The 19124-nt window shown below is 42.4% G+C and overlaps 1 protein-coding gene across 1 annotated transcript in view; it reads right to left on the reverse strand.

Moving 5' to 3' along the window:
* Positions 1-19124, reverse strand: part of SLC9A1 (solute carrier family 9 member A1) — a 157729-nt gene that overhangs the window by 55929 nt on the left and 82676 nt on the right.

The raw sequence follows: 19124 nt of genomic DNA on the forward strand, positions 1-19124 counted from the left end.
TTAGGAGTTTGGTGTATCTTCCTGCGCTCTCTAGTACTATTCTCATACTGATAATGCTCCTTGTGGATTGGGATATGAAGGTAAGTATCCTTCAGGACTATGGTGGACATGAAATGGCCTTGTTAAACAAGAGGAAGGATAGTTCTGAATGTATCCGTTTTTAAGGCCAGAACTCTGGAAAACTTGTTCAAGGATTTCAGATCCAGAAAAGGTTTGAAATTACTCTCTTTTTTTGGGAACAATGAAAATGTTTGAATAAAAACCCTGACCCTGTTCAAACACAGGTATTGGAAGCATTACCCCTGTCAAGGATACCAGGCTGCCAAGGCCACCCCCTCTCCTATTTGAATTATTGTGTTTCCCTCCCGTTCCCCTTATGTTTGTTACACTAATTGAACTATGCCCTGAAAAAGCTGATACCCCGCCTGGCCCCTTCCTGACTTTCCGAGTACCAGCCAGATTATTATGGAACTATTTACCAGCTGGGATCGCTAGAGATTCCCGCTGGACTTTAACCAAAGTCACTCCAGAAGCCCTTTGCCCCAGAGTCTTTTGGGGGACTTGTCGTACCTTTGATGGGCATGGGTTGGGGTGATTACTAAGAGGGAGCTCACTCAGAACCTGGGTTTTTTTTACACCTCCCCACCTCGTGCTGGTCCTGAGTACCAGCCTGCCGCTCCGGCCACGGATCACGACGCTTTGTACTGTGACATCTGGGGGCAGGGGCTCTCCAATGGTACCCTGGAATAGCCGCCGCTCCCTCGGGATCACCCCGAAACTGCTACCTAGCTATTGTAGGGATCTATATACTCCTATGGCCCTATAGAGGCATCAGCCTGTCTGGAGGGGCGGTGATCTCTTAATCAGATAAGGCTCTTATCAGATGGCAAATGTGTATATAAGCTGTCCCAATAAAGTCTGTTAGTTTTCCCCTTAATACTGGTCTTATCTGGTCATAAGGGCGGGCTACTTGCTATAATCACTTTCCCGCTATCCAGGATAAAGAAGGATCGTTTGGCGGAGATACCCAGTCAGGGTATCCAGAGTCCATCACAACCCCCATGAGCTCTAGATCGCAAACACATTGAAAAAAGATTTGTGCATTTACTTGGGTTCTTTGGAATATTGGACAGATGAAACCTTCCTCTGGGAGCCATGGATTTGAAGGCTATGCTGTATCCCTGGGAAACAAAGTTCAATATACCCAGGGATCTAAAAAAAAAAAAAAAGGCGTAACTTGCCCCTTACCAGAAGAAGATCCGGATCAGGGGCCACACCTGATAATGTCAACAATATCACAGATGAATGTATTGGCCGACCTAATAAAATCTAGGTGAGGTTGAATTTCCTCATCCATAGAGTAGTCTGAAATCCATAGGAAAATTGAAAGCACTATAAAAGAATAACATGCTTCACCAAGGTAGAAATGGACTGGTCTACCTTGGGGATGGTCTCCCAAACTATGTTAACTGAAACACCTTTTTAAATTTGGAAGCTGGATTATAAGGAATGCAATGCCTTGACCTTTCCCATTGTAATTATTTCAGTAGTTGCATTGGGTACTGGAAAAATTTCAGGAGCTTTAGCAGGCTTGAATAATTATATCCAATTGCTTAACAGACTACTCTTCAGCCGGTCTAGGATCATGCACTTCTAACGTACATCAAATGTACGAAGGTGTTCCAATTTAAACACTTGGTCAGTGACAAACTCCTGTTCATCAAAAATATATTCACCCTCAGTAGACAAATCTGTGGAGTCTGAATCGGATTTCACTAGAAGAACCTCACAGTGAAATGACAGGCATGTGACTTATGCAAAAAAAAAATTTTCAGCAAATAAAATTATAAATAGCCACTTTTGGAATATTTCGGAAATCTTATCTACTCAACGATAAAAAAGTCTGCTTAGGACTTGAACCGAGCAGGCACAATATTCTCCCCAGTAAATAGCGTGCTCACACTAAGGACAGGTTTATAGTGCAGGAAAATCTTTAACCACTGTGCTGCCAAAATATTCTGAACGACTAGTAAAAGCAAACTATAGGAGCATGAAGCACGCTGTCTCTAAACGAGTGACTAGGTAGCACAGAACAGAAAAACATCTCCGCAATGAAGCTGACGCATGCTATATCTATACACACTATAGAACTGCGTTATTCAATACAAAAATTATGAACGAGACCTCAACTATAAATTAAATAAAAAGCCTCTTTAAAATTGTTACAAAAATATATTGCCAAAAGAACCTGTCAACATACTGTAAGGCTCCCCACTAAACCGTTATATCCTAATACACATTACACATAAGGCACACTAGACTAGGAATGTGAAGTGGTGTAAACTAACTGACTATGATGTATTGTGTAACAACTGTACCTACTAACAGCCAGTGGGCTATGTAAGTGCAAATTTAAAAGTTTACTTACCTGAACTGCACCCACTGATCTTACCTTCTGCAGCATGACTGCTTCCAGTAGAAAGCCCTTCACTTTAAGGAGTATCTCAACAACCCAACAGGAGGAGGCTTACGGGATTGGTCCCTGCAACACCTATGGCAGGCTTGTCACTAACTCCTTCACTGGGAGTAATTGTATAACTAACCAATACATCAATCTCCCCCCCTCTGTCTTTCGGTAGCAGCTCTCTGTGGAAAAAATGGGCCACAAATAGGTCTGAGGACCACTCTCAAGGAAAAATCTGGAGCACCTCAATTCTTCACCTCCTTCCTGGGAGGCAATGATAAGACTGGCTTATCAGAGAGGTGGTTAGGGATTGAGTATTCTGAGTTTTAGGAATCATTGCCTCATAGTTGCCAGGAGTTAAATCCCAAAAGTAATGGACTTGTGGACTCTCAAGACCTTACAAGAGAAAAAGGGTGTCTGCTTTCCTGCATGCTCAGCCCTTTTATATGGCTTGTGGTTTCATCTAGCAAAATCAACTACTTCATATAAAAATTATATATATATATATTATACATATTATATACACACAAATACACATACACACACCTAAAGGAGCAATTCCCAATACATTTTATACTCTGCAGTTAGTATAGCAAATCATCTTAAACACATTTAGAGAAACATTTTTTAAGTACACTTCCTTTAATAATAAGAATAGAAGAGGTTATTGGTTAGTTTAATATTACTGTTATATATCCAATAAATGGGAAATGTCACACTTGTCAGCTGGCATCTTTTTTAACCAATCACAGGCTGAAATTTCCTGGAGATCAACAATTTTTTACATTTTTTTTATCAGATGTCTGAAAGTCATATGTTTGTGCACTCAATTGCTTAATTTCCTTCCTGTGCTGTGGTTTCACACTGCTGAAATTGAGAAAAACCTTTCCTTCAGGTCGCAGACATTTCTGACATATGTCAAAGGGACACTAAAGTCAAAATTAAACTCTCATAATTCAGATAGAGCATGCCATTTTAAACAACTAACACATTTATTTCTATTATAAAATTAGCTTTGTTCCTTTAGTATTCTTTATTGAAATGCATACCTAGGTAGGCTCAGAAACAGCAGTGCACTACTGGGTGCTAGTCAAACACACCTGGCGAGCCAATGACAGTGGAGCTACCAACCAGTCACTAGCTAGTTAAATAAAGGGGAGGGGGAAAATGCAGCCTTGTAAAGAGAATACATGAGGAATAGTTATATGCTTATTGTAGGAATAGTCTAGTCAAAATTAAACTTTCATGTTTCAGAGCATGCAGTTATAAGCAACTTTCTAAAGTTATACCAATTATCAATTTCTCTTCCTTCTCTTGGAATCTTTATTTGAAAGAAAGGGAAAAAAAATTATATGGATAATAGCAATGTCTCACTACACTTATGTAGATTAATGTTTATGATTATGTTTTATTATAAATCCTTATTCAATTTGTAAATCTGCAGTTTTTAACTCCAACTTTATGACACAACCATGTTTGTTTTCACAGAACTAGGGAAGTGACTATCTATACTATAATTGCGCACGCACCCTCAAAGGAATGTTGGCAGCGCAAGGCAGCCAAAAGAATGTTGGCTGCGTGCGCAGCCAAAAGAATTACCCCAGATGCACCAAAGCTGCATCCAGGTGGATTCCGAAAATGGCAGGGTGATAAAAGAATCCACGGTGGATTCTTTCATCACCCTGCCATTTTCGGAATCCACCGGGATGCAGCGAAGGCAAACGGAGCATTGCAAAAACATAATTTATGCTTACCTGATAAATTTATTTCTCTTGTAGTGTTATCCAGTCCACGGATCATCCATTACTTGTGGGATATTCTCCTTCCCAACAGGAAGTTGCAAGAGGATCACCCACAGCAGAGCTGCTATATAGCTCCTCCCCTCACTGCCATATCCAGTTATTCGACCGAAACAAGACGAGAAAGGAAAAACCATAGGGTGCAGTGGTGACTGTAGTTTAATTAAAATTTAGAACTGCCTTAAAAGGACAGGGAAGGCCGTGGACTGGATAAACTACAAGAGAAATAAATTTATCAGGTAAGCATAAATTATGTTTTCTCTTGTTAAGTGTATCCAGTCCACGGATCATCCATTACTTGTGGGATACCAATACCAAAGCTAAAGTACACGGATGATGGGAGGGACAAGGCAGGAACTTAAACGGAAGGAACCACTGCCTGTAGAACCTTTCTCCCAAAAACAGCCTCCGAAGAAGCAAAAGTGTCAAATTTGTAAAATTTTGAAAAGGTGTGAAGCGAAGACCAAGTCGCAGCCTTGCAAATCTGTTCAACAGAGGCCTCATTTTTAAAGGCCCAGGTGGAAGCCACAGCTCTAGTAGAATGAGTTGTAATCCTTTCAGGGGGCTGCTGTCCAGCAGTCTCATAGGCTAAGCGTATTATGCTCCGAAGCCAAAAGGAGAGAGAGGTTGTCGAAGCTTTTTGACCTCTCCTCTGTCCAGAGTAAACGACAAACAGGGCAGATGTTTGACGAAAATCTTTAGTAGCCTGTAAGTAAAACTTCAAGGCACGGACTACGTCCAGATTATGCAAAAGACGTTCCTTCTTTGAAGAAGGATTAGGACACAATGATGGAACAACAATCTCTTGATTGATATTCCTGTTAGAAACCACCTTAGGTAAAAACCCAGGTTTGGTACGCAGAACTACCTTGTCTGAATGAAAAATCAGATAAGGAGAATCACAATGTAAGGCAGATAACTCAGAGACTCTTCGAGCCGAGGAAATAGCCATCAAAAACAGAACTTTCCAAGATAAAAGTTTAATATCAATGGAATGAAGGGGTTCAAACGGAACTCCCTGAAGAACTTTAAGAACCAAGTTTAAGCTCCACGGGGGAGCAACAGTTTTAAACACAGGCTTAATCCTAACCAAAGCCTGACAAAATGCCTGGACGTCTGGAACTTCTGCCAGACGCTTGTGCAAAAGAATAGACAGAGCAGAGATCTGTCCTTTTAAAGAACTAGCTGATAAGCCTTTGTCCAAACCCTCTTGGAGAAAGGACAATATCCTCGGAATCCTAACCTTACTCCATGAGTAACTCTTGGATTGACACCAATAAAGATATTTACGCCATATCTTATGGTAGATTTTCCTGGTGACAGGCTTCCGAGCCTGTATTAAGGTATCAATGACTGACTCGGAGAAGCCACGCCTTGATAGAATCAAGCGTTCAATCTCCATGCAGTCAGTCTCAGAGAAATTAGATTTGGATGATTGAAAGGACCTTGTATTAGAAGGTCCTGCCTCAGAGGCAGAGTCCATGGTGGAAGAGATGACATGTCCACTAGGTCTGCATACCAGGTCCTGCGTGGCCGCGCAGGCTCTATCAGAATCACCGATGCTCTCTCCTGTTTGATTTTGGCAATCAGTCGAGGGAGCAGAGGAAACGGTGGAAACACATAGGCCAGGTTGAAGAACCAAGGAGCTGCTAGAGCATCTATCAGCGTTGCTCCCGGGTCCCTGGACCTGGATCCGTAACAAGGAAGCTTGGCGTTCTGGCGAGACGCCATGAGATCCAGTTCTGGTTTGCCCCAACGATGGACCAGTTGAGCAAACACCTCCGGATGGAGTTCCCACTCCCCCGGATGAAAAGTCTGACGACTTAGAAAATCCGCCTCCCAGTTCTCTACGCCTGGGATGTGGATCGCTGACAGGTGGCAAGAGTGAGACTCAGCCAAGCGAATTATCTTTGAGACTTCTAACATCGCTAGGGAACTCCTGGTTCCCCCTTGATGGTTGATGTAAGCCACAGTCGTGATGTTGTCCGACTGAAATCTGATGAACCTCAGTGTTGCTAACTGAGGCCAAGCTAGAAGAGCATTGAATATTGCTCTTAACTCCAGAATATTTATTGGGAGGAGTTTCTCCTCCTGAGTCCACGATCCCTGAGCCTTCAGGGAGTTCCAGACTGCGCCCCAACCTAGAAGGCTGGCATCTGTTGTTACAATCGTCCAATCTGGCCTGTGAAAGGTCATACCCTTGGACAGATGGACCCGAGAAAGCCACCAGAGAAGAGAATCTCTGGTCTCTTGATCCAGATTTAGTAGACGGGACAAATCTGAGTAATCCCCATTCCACTGACTTAGCATGCATAATTGCAGCGGTCTGAGATGCAGACGCGCAAATGGCACTATGTCCTTTGCCGCTACCATTAAGCCGATTACTTCCATGCACTGAGCCACTGACGGGCGTGGAATGGAATGAAGGACACGGCAAGCATTTAGAAGTGTTGATAACCTGGACTCCGTCAGGTAAATTTTCATCTCTACAGAATCTATAAGAGTCACTAGGAAGGAGACTCTTGTGAGTGGTGATAGAGAACTCTTTTCCACGTTCACTTTACACCCATGCGACCTCAGAAATGCCAGAACTATCTCTGTATGAGACTTGGCAATTTGAAAGCTTGACGCCTGTATCAGGATGTCGTCTAGATACGGTGCCACCGCTATGCCTCGCGGTCTTAGAGCCGCCAGAAGTGAGCCCAGAACCTTTGTAAAAATTCTCGGGGCAGTGGCCAACCGAAGGGAAGAGCTACAAATTGGTAATGCCTGTCTAGAAAGGCAAACCTTAGGAACCAATGATGATCTTTGTGAATCGGTATGTGTAGGTAGGCATCCTTTAAGTCCACTGTGGTCATGTACTGACCCTCTTGGATCATGGGTAGGATGGTCCGAATAGTTTCCATTTTGAATGATGGAACTCTGAGGAATTTGTTTAAGATCTTTAGATCCAAGATTGGTCTGAAGATTGGTCTTGGGAACCACAAACCGATTTGAATAAAATCCCTGTCCTTGTTCCGTCCGCGGAACTGGATGGATCACTCCCATTACTAGGAGGTCTTGCACACAGCTTAGGAATGCCTCTTTCTTTATCTGGTTTGCTGATAACCTTGAAAGATGAAATCTCCCTTGTGGAGGAGAAGCTTTGAAGTCCAGAAGATATCCCTGAGATATGATCTCCAACGCCCAGGGATCCTGAACATCTCTTGCCCACGCCTGGGCGAAGAGAGAAAGTCTGCCCCCCACTAGATCCGTTTCCGGATAGGGGGCCGTTCCTTCATGCTGTCTTGGGGGCAGCAGCAGGCTTTCTGGCCTGCTTGTCCTTGTTCCAGGACTGGTTAGGTTTCCAGGCCTGTCTGGAATGAGCAACAGTTCCCTCTTGTTTTGAAGCGGAGGAAGTTGATGCTGCTCCTGCCTTGAAATTTCGAAAAGGCACGAAAATTAGACTGTTTGGCCTTTGATTTGGCCCTGTCCTGAGGAAGGGTGTGACCCTTACCTCCAGTAATGTCAGCAATAATTTCCTTCAAGCCAGGGCCGAATAAGGTCTGCCCCTTGAAAGGAATGTTGAGTAATTTAGACTTTGAAGTCACATCAGCTGACCAGGATTTAAGCCATAGCGCCCTACGCACCTGGATGGCGAATCCGGAATTTTTAGCTGTTAGTTTAGTCAAATGAACAATGGCATCAGAAACAAATGAGTTAGCTAGCTTAAGCGTTCTAAGCTTGTCAATAATTTCATTCAATGGAGCTGTCTGGATGGCCTCTTCCAGGGCCTCAAACCAGAATGCTGCCGCAGCAGTGACAGGCGCAATGCATGCAAGGGGCTGTAAAATAAAACCTTGTTGAATAAACATTTTCTTAAGGTAACCCTCCAATTTTTTATCCATTGGATCTGAAAAAGCACAACTGTCCTCAACTGGGATAGTGGTACGCTTTGCTAAAGTAGAAACTGCTCCCTCCACCTTAGGGACCGTCTGCCATAAGTCCCGTGTAGTGGCGTCTATTGGAAAAAATTTTCTAAATATAGGAGGTGGGGAAAAGGGCACACCGGGTCTATCCCACTCCTTGCTAATAATTTGTGTAAGCCTTTTAGGTATAGGAAAAACGTCAGTACACACCGGCACCGCATAGTATCTATCCAGCCTACACAATTTCTCTGGAATTGCAACTGTGTTACAGTCATTCAGAGCAGCTAATACCTCCCCAAGCAATACACGGAGGTTCTCAAGCTTAAATTTAAAATTAGAAATCTCTGAATCAGGTTTCCCTGAGTCAGAGATGTCACCTACAGACTGAAGCTCTCCGTCCTCATGTTCTGCATACTGTGACGCAGTATCAGACATGGCTCTAACAGTATTTGCGCGCTCTGTATCTCTCCTAATCCCAGAGCTATCGTGCTTGCCTCTTAATTCAGGCAATCTAGATAATACCTCTGACAGGGTATTATTCATGATTGCAGCCATATCCTGCAAGGTAATCGCTATGGGCGTCCCTGATGTAATTGGCGCCATATTAGCGTGCGTCCCCTGAGCGGGAGGCGAAGGGTCTGACACGTGGGGAGAGTTAGTCGGCATAACTTACCCCTCGACAGAACCCTCTGGTGATAATTCTTTTATAGATAAAGACTGATCTTTACTGTGTAAGGTGAAATCAATACATTTAGTACACATTCTCCTATGGGGCTCCACCATGGCTTTCAAACATAATGAACAAGTAGGTTGCTCTGTGTCAGACATGTTTAAACAGACTAGCAATGAGACTAGCAAGCTTTGAAAACACTTTAAAACAATTTAACAAGCAATATAAAAAAACATTACTGCGCCTTTAAGAAACACAAATTTTCCCAAATTTTGAAATAACAGTGAAAAAATGCAGTTACACTAACGAAATTTTTACAGTGTATGTAATAAGTTAGCAGAGCATTGCACCCACTTGCAAATGGATGATTAACCCCTTAATACCAAAAACTGAATAACAAATGACAAAAACGTTTTTTAAACAGTCACAACAACTGCCACAGCTCTACTGTGGCTTTTTACCACCCTCAATACGACTTTTGAAGCCTTTTGAGCCCTTCAGAGAAGTCTTGGATCATGCAGGAAGAAGCTGGATGTCTGTGTCTGTAATTTTTGCTGTGCAAAAAAACGCCAAAATAGGCCCCTCCCACTCATATTACAACAGTGGGAAGCCTCAGGGAACTGTTTCTAGGCAAAATTCAAGCCAGCCATGTGGAAAAAACTAGGCCCCAATAAGTTTTATCACCAAACATATGTAAAAAACGATTAAACATGCCAGCAAACGTTTTAAAAACAGAATTTATGCTTACCTGATAAATTACTTTCTCCAACGGTGTGTCCGGTCCACGGCGTCATCCATTACTTGTGGGATATTCTCCTCCCCTACAGGGAATGGCAAGGAGAGCACACAGCAAGAGCTGTCCATATAGTCCCTCCCAGGCTCCGCCCCCCCAGTCATTCGACCGACGGTTAGGAGAAAAAAAGGAGAAACTATAGGGTGCCGTGGTGACTGTAGTGTATAGAGAAAGACATTTTTCAAACCTGATTAAAAAACCAGGGTGGGCCGTGGACCGGACACACCGTTGGAGAAAGTAATTTATCAGGTAAGCATAAATTCTGTTTTCTCCAACATTGGTGTGTCCGGTCCACGGCGTCATCCATTACTTGTGGGAACCAATACCAAAGCTTTAGGACACGGATGAAGGGAGGGAGCAAATCAGGTTACCTAAACAGAAGGCACCACGGCTTGCAAAACCTTTCTCCCAAAAATAGCCTCCGAAGAAGCAAAAGTATCAAATTTGTAGAATTTGGCAAAAGTGTGCAGAGAAGACCAAGTCGCTGCCTTACATATCTGATCAACAGAAGCCTCGTTCTTGAAGGCCCATGTGGAAGCCACAGCCCTAGTAGAGTGAGCTGTGATTTGTTCAGGAGGCTGCCGTCCGGCAGTCTCATAAGCCAATCGGATAATGCTTTTCAGCCAGAAAGAAAGAGAGGTAGCAGTAGCTTTTTGTCCTCTCCTCTTACCAGAATAAACAACAAACAAAGAAGAAGTTTGTCTGAAATCCTATGTTGCTTCTAAATAGAACTTTAAAGCACGGACTACATCTAAATTGTGTAACAAACGTTCCTTCTTTGAAACTGGATTCGGACACAAAGAAGGAACAACTATTTCCTGGTTAATATTCTTGTTGGAAACAACTTTTGGAAGAAAACCAGGCTTGGTACGCAAAACAACCTTATCTGAATGGAACACCAAATAGGGTGGATCACACTGCAAAGCAGATAGTTCAGAAACTCTTCTAGCAGAAGAAATAGCAACCAAAAACAGAACTTTCCAAGATAGTAAATTGATATCTATGGAATGTAAGGGTTCAAACGGAACCCCTTGAAGAACTGAAAGAACTAAATTTAGACTCCAGGGAGGAGTCAAAGGTCTGTAAACAGGCTTGATTCTGACCAAAGCCTGTACAAAAGCATGTACATCTGGCACAGCTGCCAGTCGTTTGTGTAACAAGACAGATAAAGCAGAAATCTGTCCTTTTAGAGAACTCGCTGACAATCCCTTATCCAAACCTTCTTGGAGAAAGGAGAGGATCCTGGGAATTTTAATCTTACTCCATGAGAATCCCTTGGATTCACACCAACAGATATATCTTTTCCATTTTTATGGTAAATCCTTCTAGTCACAGGTTTTCTGGCTTGGACCAGAGTATCTATCACTGAATCTGAAAACCCGCACTTGGATAAAATCAAGCGTTCAATTTCCAAGCAGTCAGCTGGAGAGAAACTAGATTTGGATGTTCGAATGGACCTTGTACTAGAAGATCCTGTCTCAAAGGTAGCTTCCATGGTGGAGCCGATGACATATTCACCAGGTCTGCATACCAAGTCCTGCGTGGCCACGCAGGAGCTATCAGAATCACTGAGGCCTTCTCCTGTTTGATCCTGGCTACAAGCCTGGGAAGGAGAGCAAACGGTGGAAACGCATAAGCTAGGTTGAACGACCAAGGCGCCACTAATGCATCCACTAGAGTCGCCTTGGGATCCCTGGATCTGGACCCGTAGCAAGGAACCTTGAAGTTCTGACGAGACGCCATCAGATCCATGTCTGGAATGCCCCATAATTGAGTCAACTGGGCAAACACCTCCGGGTGAAGTTCCCACTCCCCCGGATGAAAAGTCTGACGACTCAGATAATCCGCCTCCCAGTTGTCTACTCCTGGAATGTGGATTGCTGTCTGACTGGAATCTTATGAATTGGCCTAGTTGAGGCCAAGCCCGGAGAGTATTGAAGATCGCTCTCAGTTCCAGAATGTTTATCGGGAGAAGAGACTCTTCCCAAGACCATAGACCCTGAGCTTTCAGAGAATCCCAGACCGCGCCCCAGCCTAATAGACTGGCGTCGGTCGTGACAATGACCCACTCTGGTCTGCGGAAACTCATTCCCTGGGACAGGTGATCCTGGGTCAACCACCAACTGAGTGAGTCTCTGGTCATCTGGTCTACTTGAATCATTGGAGACAAGTCTGTATAGTGCCCATTCCACTGCTTGAGCATGCACAATTGTAATGGTTTTTGACTTTATTAAGTTTTTCTATTTTCTTTACTATTGAACAACAATGCTCATAATGGCTGGATTCCTTAATAGAATGTTGTGTACTAGTACAGGGACAGCACTGTAAATGAGATGTATCTTGTTCTGTTTTTATATACACACTTGCTTTTGTTTTTCACTGTATTTTATTTTTATGTTTTGAATTTAGGTATATGAGGGCAAGAGGGCGGGAAACGCGTCAGACACCTTTTGCTATGTTTGTATCGTTCATCTGTATGCAATCAATTTGCTTCATGATATTTGAACTTTTGTGCAGCTCCTCCGTTTTTCTTGTACAATTGTAATGGTCTTAGATGAATTTGAGCAAAAGGAACTATGTCCATTGCTGCAACCATCAACCCTACTACTTCCATGCACTGAGCTATGGAAGGCTGCAGAATAGAGTGAAGAACTTGACAAGCGTTTAGAAGCTTTGACTTTCTGACTTCTGTCAGGAAGATCTTCATTTTTAAAGAACCTATTATCGTTCCCAAGAAGGGAACTCTTGTCGACGGAGACAGGGAACTCTTTTCTACGTTCACCTTCCACCCGTGAGATCTGAGAAAGGCTAGAACAATGTCTGTATGAGCCTTTGCTTTGGAAAGAGACGACGTTTGGATTAGAATGTCGTCCAGATAAGGTGCCACTGCAATACCCCTTGGTCTTAGAACCGCTAGAAGGGACCCTAGCACCTTTGTGAAAATCCTTGGAGCAGTGGCTAGCCCGAATGGGAGAGCCACGAACTGGTAATGCTTGTCCAGAAAGGCGAACCTTAGGAACTGATGATGATCTTTGTGGATAGGAATATGTAGATACGCATCCTTTAGATCCACGGTAGTCATAAATTGACCCTCCTGGATTGTAGGTAAAATTGTTCGAATGGTTTCCATTTTGAACGATGGAACTCTGAGAAATTTGTTTAGAATTTTTAAATCCAGAATTGGTCTGAAAGTTCCCTCTTTTTTTGGGAACTACAAACAGATTTGAGTAAAACCCCTGACCTTGTTCCACAGTTGGAACTGGGTGTATCACTCCCATCTTTAACAGGTCTTCTACACAATGTAAGAATGCCTGTCTCTTTATTTGGTTTGAAGATAAGTGAGACATGTGGAACCTTCCCCTTGGGGGTAGTTCCTTGAATTCCAGAAGATAACCCTGAGAGACTATTTCTAGTGCCCAGGGATCCTGAACATCTCTTGCCTGAGCGAAGAGAGAAAGTCTGCCCCCTACAAGATCCGGTCCCGGATCGGGGGCTACCCCTTCATGCTGTTTTGGTAGCAGCAGCAGGCTTCTTGGCCTGTTTACCCTTGCATTGGTTTCCAAGCTGGTTTAGTCTGGGAAGCGTTACCCTCTTGTCTAGAGGCTGCCGAGTTGGAAGCCGGTCCGTTCCTGAAATTGCGTAAGGAACGAAAATTGGACTTATTCTTAGCCTTGAAAGGTTTATCTTGTGGGAGGGCATGGCCCTTTCCCCCAGTGATGTCTGAAATAATCTCTTTCAATTCTGGCCCAAAAAGGGTCTTACCTTTGAAAGGGATATTAAGCAATTTTGTCTTGGAAGATACATCCGCCGACCAAGACTTTAGCCAGAGCGCTCTGCGCGACACAATTGCAAACCCTGAATTTTTCGCCGCTAACCTCGCTAACTGCAAAGCGGCGTCTAAAATAAAGGAATTCGCTAACTTAAGTGCGTGAATTCTGTCCATGACTTCCTCATACGTAGTCTCCCTACTGAGCGACTTTTCCAGTTCCTCTAACCAGAACCACGCCGCTGTAGTGACAGGAATAATGCACGAAATAGGTTGAAGGAGGTAACCTTGCTGTACAAAAATGTTTTTAAGCAAACCCTCCAATTTTTTATCCATAGGATCTTTGAAAGCACAATTGTCCTCAATAGGAATGGTCGTGCGCTTGGCTAGAGTAGAAACCGCCCCCTCGACCTTAGGGACTGTTTGCCATGTGTCCTTCCTGGGGTCGACCATAGGGAACAATTTCTTAAATATAGGAGGAGGGACAAAAGGTATGCCTGGCTTCTCCCACTCCTTATTCACTATGTCCGCCACCCGTTTAGGTATCGGAAAAGCATCAAGGTGCACCGGGACCTCAAGGAACTTGTCCATCTTGCACAATTTTTCTGGGATGACCAGATTGTCACAATCATCCAGAGTAGATAGCACCTCCTTAAGTAATGCGCGGAGATGCTCAAATTTAAATTTAAATGTCACAACATCAGGTTCTGCCTGCAGAGAAATTCTTCCTGTATCAGAAATTTCCCTATCTGACAAACCCTCCCTCACTGCCACTTCAGAGTGGTGTGAGGGTATGACAGAAAAATTATCATCAGCGCCCTCCTGCTCTACAGTGTTTAAAACAAAGCAATCGCGCTTTCTCTGAAATGCTGGCATTTTGGATAAAATATTAGCTATGGAGTTATCCATTACTGCCGTCAATTGTTGCATAGTAACAAGCATTGGCGCGCTAGAAGTACTAAGGGTCGCCTGCGCGGGCATAACTGGTATAGACACAGAAGGAGATGATGTAGAACTATGTCTGCTTCCTTCATCTGAGGAATCATCCTGGGCAACTTTACTATTTGTGACAGTACTGTCCTTACTTTGGACGCTATGGCACAATTATCACACATATTTGAAGGGGGAACCACATTGGCTTCCATACATACAGAACATGATCTATCTGAAGGTACAGACATGTTAAACAGGCTTAAACTGGTTAATAAAGCACAAAAACCGTTTTAAAACAAAACCGTTACTTTCTCTTTAAATGTTAAACTGGGCACACTTTATTACTGAATATGTGAAAAACTATGAAGGAATCTTTACCAAATTTTCACCACAGTGTCTTAATGCATTCAAAGTATTGCACCCCAATTTTCAAGCTGTTAACCCTTAAAATGTGGAAACTGGAGCCGTTTACAATTTTAACCCCCTTACAGTCCCAGCCACAGCCTTTGCTGCGACTTCACCAATCCCAGGGGGGTATACGATACCAAATGAAGCCTTCTAGGAACGTTTTTAGTGGATTCCAGACCCTCACACATGCAGCTGCATGTACTGTACTCAAAAGTAACTGCGCAGTAATGGCGCGAAAATGAGGCTCTGTCTACTACAGAGAAAGGCCCTTCCTGACTGGGAAGGTGTCTTAACAAGTGCCTGGCGCTAAAAACGTTCCCCAATGTTATAAAAGTGTGAAATTCAACTTCAAACTGCATATAATACTTAAATAAAGCAATCGATTTAGCCCCTAAAAGTGTCTACCAGTTTATAGCCCATAATAAGCCCTTTATTCTGTTTGAGACTAAGAAAATGGCTTACCGATCCCCATGAGGGAAAAATGACAGCCTTCCAGCATTACACAGTCTTGTTAGAAAAATGGCTAGTCATACCTTGAGCAGAAAAGTCTGCAAACTGTTCCCCCCAACTGAAGTTCTCTCAGCTCAACAGTCCTGTGTGGGAACAGCAATTGATTTTAGTTACTGCTGCTAAAATCATACTCTTCTTTTAAACAGAACTCTTCATCTCTTTCTGTTTCAGAGTAAATAGTACATGCCAGCACTATTTTAAAATAACAAACTCTTGATAGAAGAATAAAAAACTACAACTAAACACCACAAACTTCTCTCCATCCCCGTGGAGATGCTACAGAATGACTGGGGGGGGGGGGGGGGGGGCGGAGCCTGGGAGGGACTATATGGACAGCTCTTGCTGTGTGCTCTCCTTGCCATTCCCTGTAGGGGAGGAGAATATCCCACAAGTAATGGATGACGCCGTGGACCGGACACACCAATGTTGGAGAAATACACTTTTATAAGAGTATGTATCTCTATTAATAAGCCTGATACCAGTCGCTATCACTGCATTTAAGGCTTTACTTACATTACTTCGGTATCAGCAGCATTTTCTAGCAAATTCCATCCCTAGAAAAATATTTTAACTGCACATACCTTATTACAGGAAAACCTGCACGCTATTCCCCCTCTGAAGTTACCTCACTCCTCAGAATATATGAGAACAGCAAAGAATCTTAGTTACTTCTGCTAAGATCATAGAAAACGCAGGCAGATTCTTCTTCTAAATACTGCCTGAGATAAACAGTACACTCCAGTACCATTTAAAAATAACAAACTTTTGATTGAAGAAATAAACTAAGCATACAACACCACAGTCCTCTTACGACCTCCATCTTAGTTGAGAGTTGCAAGAGAATGACTGGATATGGCAGTGAGGGGAGGAGCTATATAGCAGCTCTGCTGTGGGTGATCCTCTTGCAACTTCCTGTTGGGAAGGAGAATATCCCACAAGTAATGGATGATCCGTGGACTGGATACACTTAACAAGAGAAAAAATAAATAAATAACCGCCCGCAATAAGTATTTTTTTTTTTTTAAAAAAAACTAACCACCCGCAATAAGTATTAAGAAAAAACAAAACAACCAACTACCTAATAAAATTATTAACCCCTAAATCTGCCAACACCAACATTGCAAACTACCTAATACATCTATTAACCCCTAAACCGCCATTAATCCACATCGCAATTAAAGGGATACTGAACCCACATTTTTTATTTCATGATTCAGACAGAGCATGGAATTTTAAGCAACTTTCTAATTTACTCCTATTATCACTTTTTCTTCGTCCTCTTGGTATCTATTTAAAAAAGCAGGAATGTAAGCTTACGAGCCGGCCCATCTTTGGTTCAGCACCTAGGTTGATCTTGCTGATTGGTGGTTAAGTGGTATTCACCAATCAGAAGGAGCTATCTAGTGTTCTAAACCAAAAATGGGCCGGCTCGTAAGCTTACATTCCTGCTTTTTCAAATAAAGATAGCAAGAAAATGAAGAAAAATGTACAATACCCTAGAAAGTTTTGTATACTCATAAACAACTTACAAAATCCACCAATCCACTCCCAACCTCCCACTGTCAATGTGAACAACCAAACCCTGCAACTCCCCTTAGAAATAGCAAATGCCTTTAATAGTTATTTTGTCGGCTGCTCCACCACCCTGATTGACAAACTAATAAAATGACATGCATCCTGAAACTACAAATGTGGATCAGGCCCCACTAAATCAGCAAAGACCCAATATAGAGAAGTTCAACTTTAGACCTGTACCCATCAATGTCATTAAGAAACACCTTAATAATCAATAAATGAAAAACCAGTCTGGACCTGCTGTTGAAACTCAGTGCGCCGGCAATTGCTAAACCTGTCACAACCCTAATTAACTAATCCTTGGTGTCTGGATACATACCCAAACTTTGGAAAACTGCAAGAGTAGTGCCTATCTATAAAAGTGGGGAGTTAACTTTGGTTTCTAATTATTGCCCTATATCTTTGCTCCCAGTGTTTTCAAAAATCCTAGAAAAATGCGTCCATACGCAACTATGTGAGTATTATCAACAATCTAACTATCTGACCCCTGATCAATCAGGTTTTTGTCTGAATCACTCCACTACAACTGCCCTCCTAAAAGTTTGCAATGACATCCAAACTGGCATGGAACAAGGAGACCTAACTGGAGCTATTTTCCTTGATTTTGCAAAGGCCTTTGACACAGTAGACCACGACGTACTACTGCTCAAACTAAAAAACTCTGGTATTGCTGATCGTCCGTTAACCTGGTTTTGATCATATGTATCGGATCGATCACAATATGTCTCCGTTTCTGACAGCGACTCCCTCTCCCAGTCACGTGTGGTGTTCCCCAAGGTTCCATTCTCGGCCCCATATTATTCACATTATTTATAAATGATCTGCAAATCCTCAACTGTACACATGTACGCAGATGACAAGGTAATCTATGCAAACAATTCCAATCTTGAAGCAGTTCTCCAAGACCAGTTCACAGAGGTAGAAAAGTGGATCTCAAAAAACAAACTTTTCCTAAACACTGACAAAACTGTCACAATGATCTTTGGAACAGGACCTAACTTACACAAATTACAAAATTCCCATCTACGCATCAAAACAAAATCCAATTGCACGCTAACCGCAGTCCACTCTTTCAAATACTTAGGTATGTTGTTAGACCCCAATCTATCTTTTGGCCTCAAAAAAACTTGCATCTAAACTTTATCCAAAACTAGGTGCCCTGTACAGAAACAAATCCTGCCTAAGCCCTACAGTAAAGGAAAAGATTGTACAGCAAATGCTGATGCCTATCATGGATTACGGGGACGTAGTATATGCACCTGCACCGCAAACTCACCTAAATAAACTTAATACATTGTATAACTCGTTCTGCCGCTTTGTGCTACACTGTAACTACAGGACCCACCATTGTGACATGCTAAAAGAACTAAACTGGCTGTCACTGGAATCCAGACACACCCTCCATCTTTCCTGCCTTGTGTTTAAGAGCCTTTCTGGGAAGCTCCCACCCTACCTGAGCAGAATGCTCTCCCCGGCTATTCACACCTCCTATAACCTCCAATTCAGTACCAGCACATTATTTAGTCTGCCTCAATACAAAAAGAAAGCAGCTCGATCCTCCTTTTCCTACAGAGCACCACAATTATGGAATGACCTCCCGCACACTTTCAAACCTTCCCCAAGCCTAATATCCTTTAAGAGATCCCTCGCTACATATCTCAAAACAGAATGCACCTGTTATGGTTGATTAAATATTTCCTAACTGTTCTATGTTAAATGTTTGCATATATTGTGTATTATTATTGTTTTTGTATTTTATTGTACCCTATTGTATCAATGCAATATTTTGTGGACCCAGGACATACTTGAAAACGAGAGAAATCTCAATGTATCCTTCCTGGTAAAATATTTTATAAATAAATAAATAATAGGAGTAAATTAGAACGTTGCTTAAAGTTCCATTATCCCTTTAACATAATAAATCTATTAACGCCTGAATCGCCAAACCCCACAACGCAAATAACTTATCACTAAGCCCCCTAACCTAACACCCCCTAAATTAACCTCATTACATAAATTAAAATAATCCTAAATTACAATTAAAATAAAAAACCTAACATTACTTTAAAAATAAAGAAAACCAAGTTTAAACTAATCTAAAATTACAGAAAATAAAAAAGGCTAACATTACACAAAATAATAAACCACATTATCCAAAATAAACAAATTAAACCTAATCCCTAGGAAAATAAAAAGCCCCCCCCCCCCCCAAAAAAAAACACCCCTAATCTAAGAATAAACTACGAATAGCCCTTAAAAGGGCTTTTTGTAGGGCATTGCCCTAAAGAAAAAAACTCT

This window comes from Bombina bombina, chromosome 3 (assembly GCF_027579735.1).
Source record: "Bombina bombina isolate aBomBom1 chromosome 3, aBomBom1.pri, whole genome shotgun sequence".
Classification (NCBI taxonomy): Eukaryota; Metazoa; Chordata; class Amphibia; order Anura; family Bombinatoridae; genus Bombina; species Bombina bombina.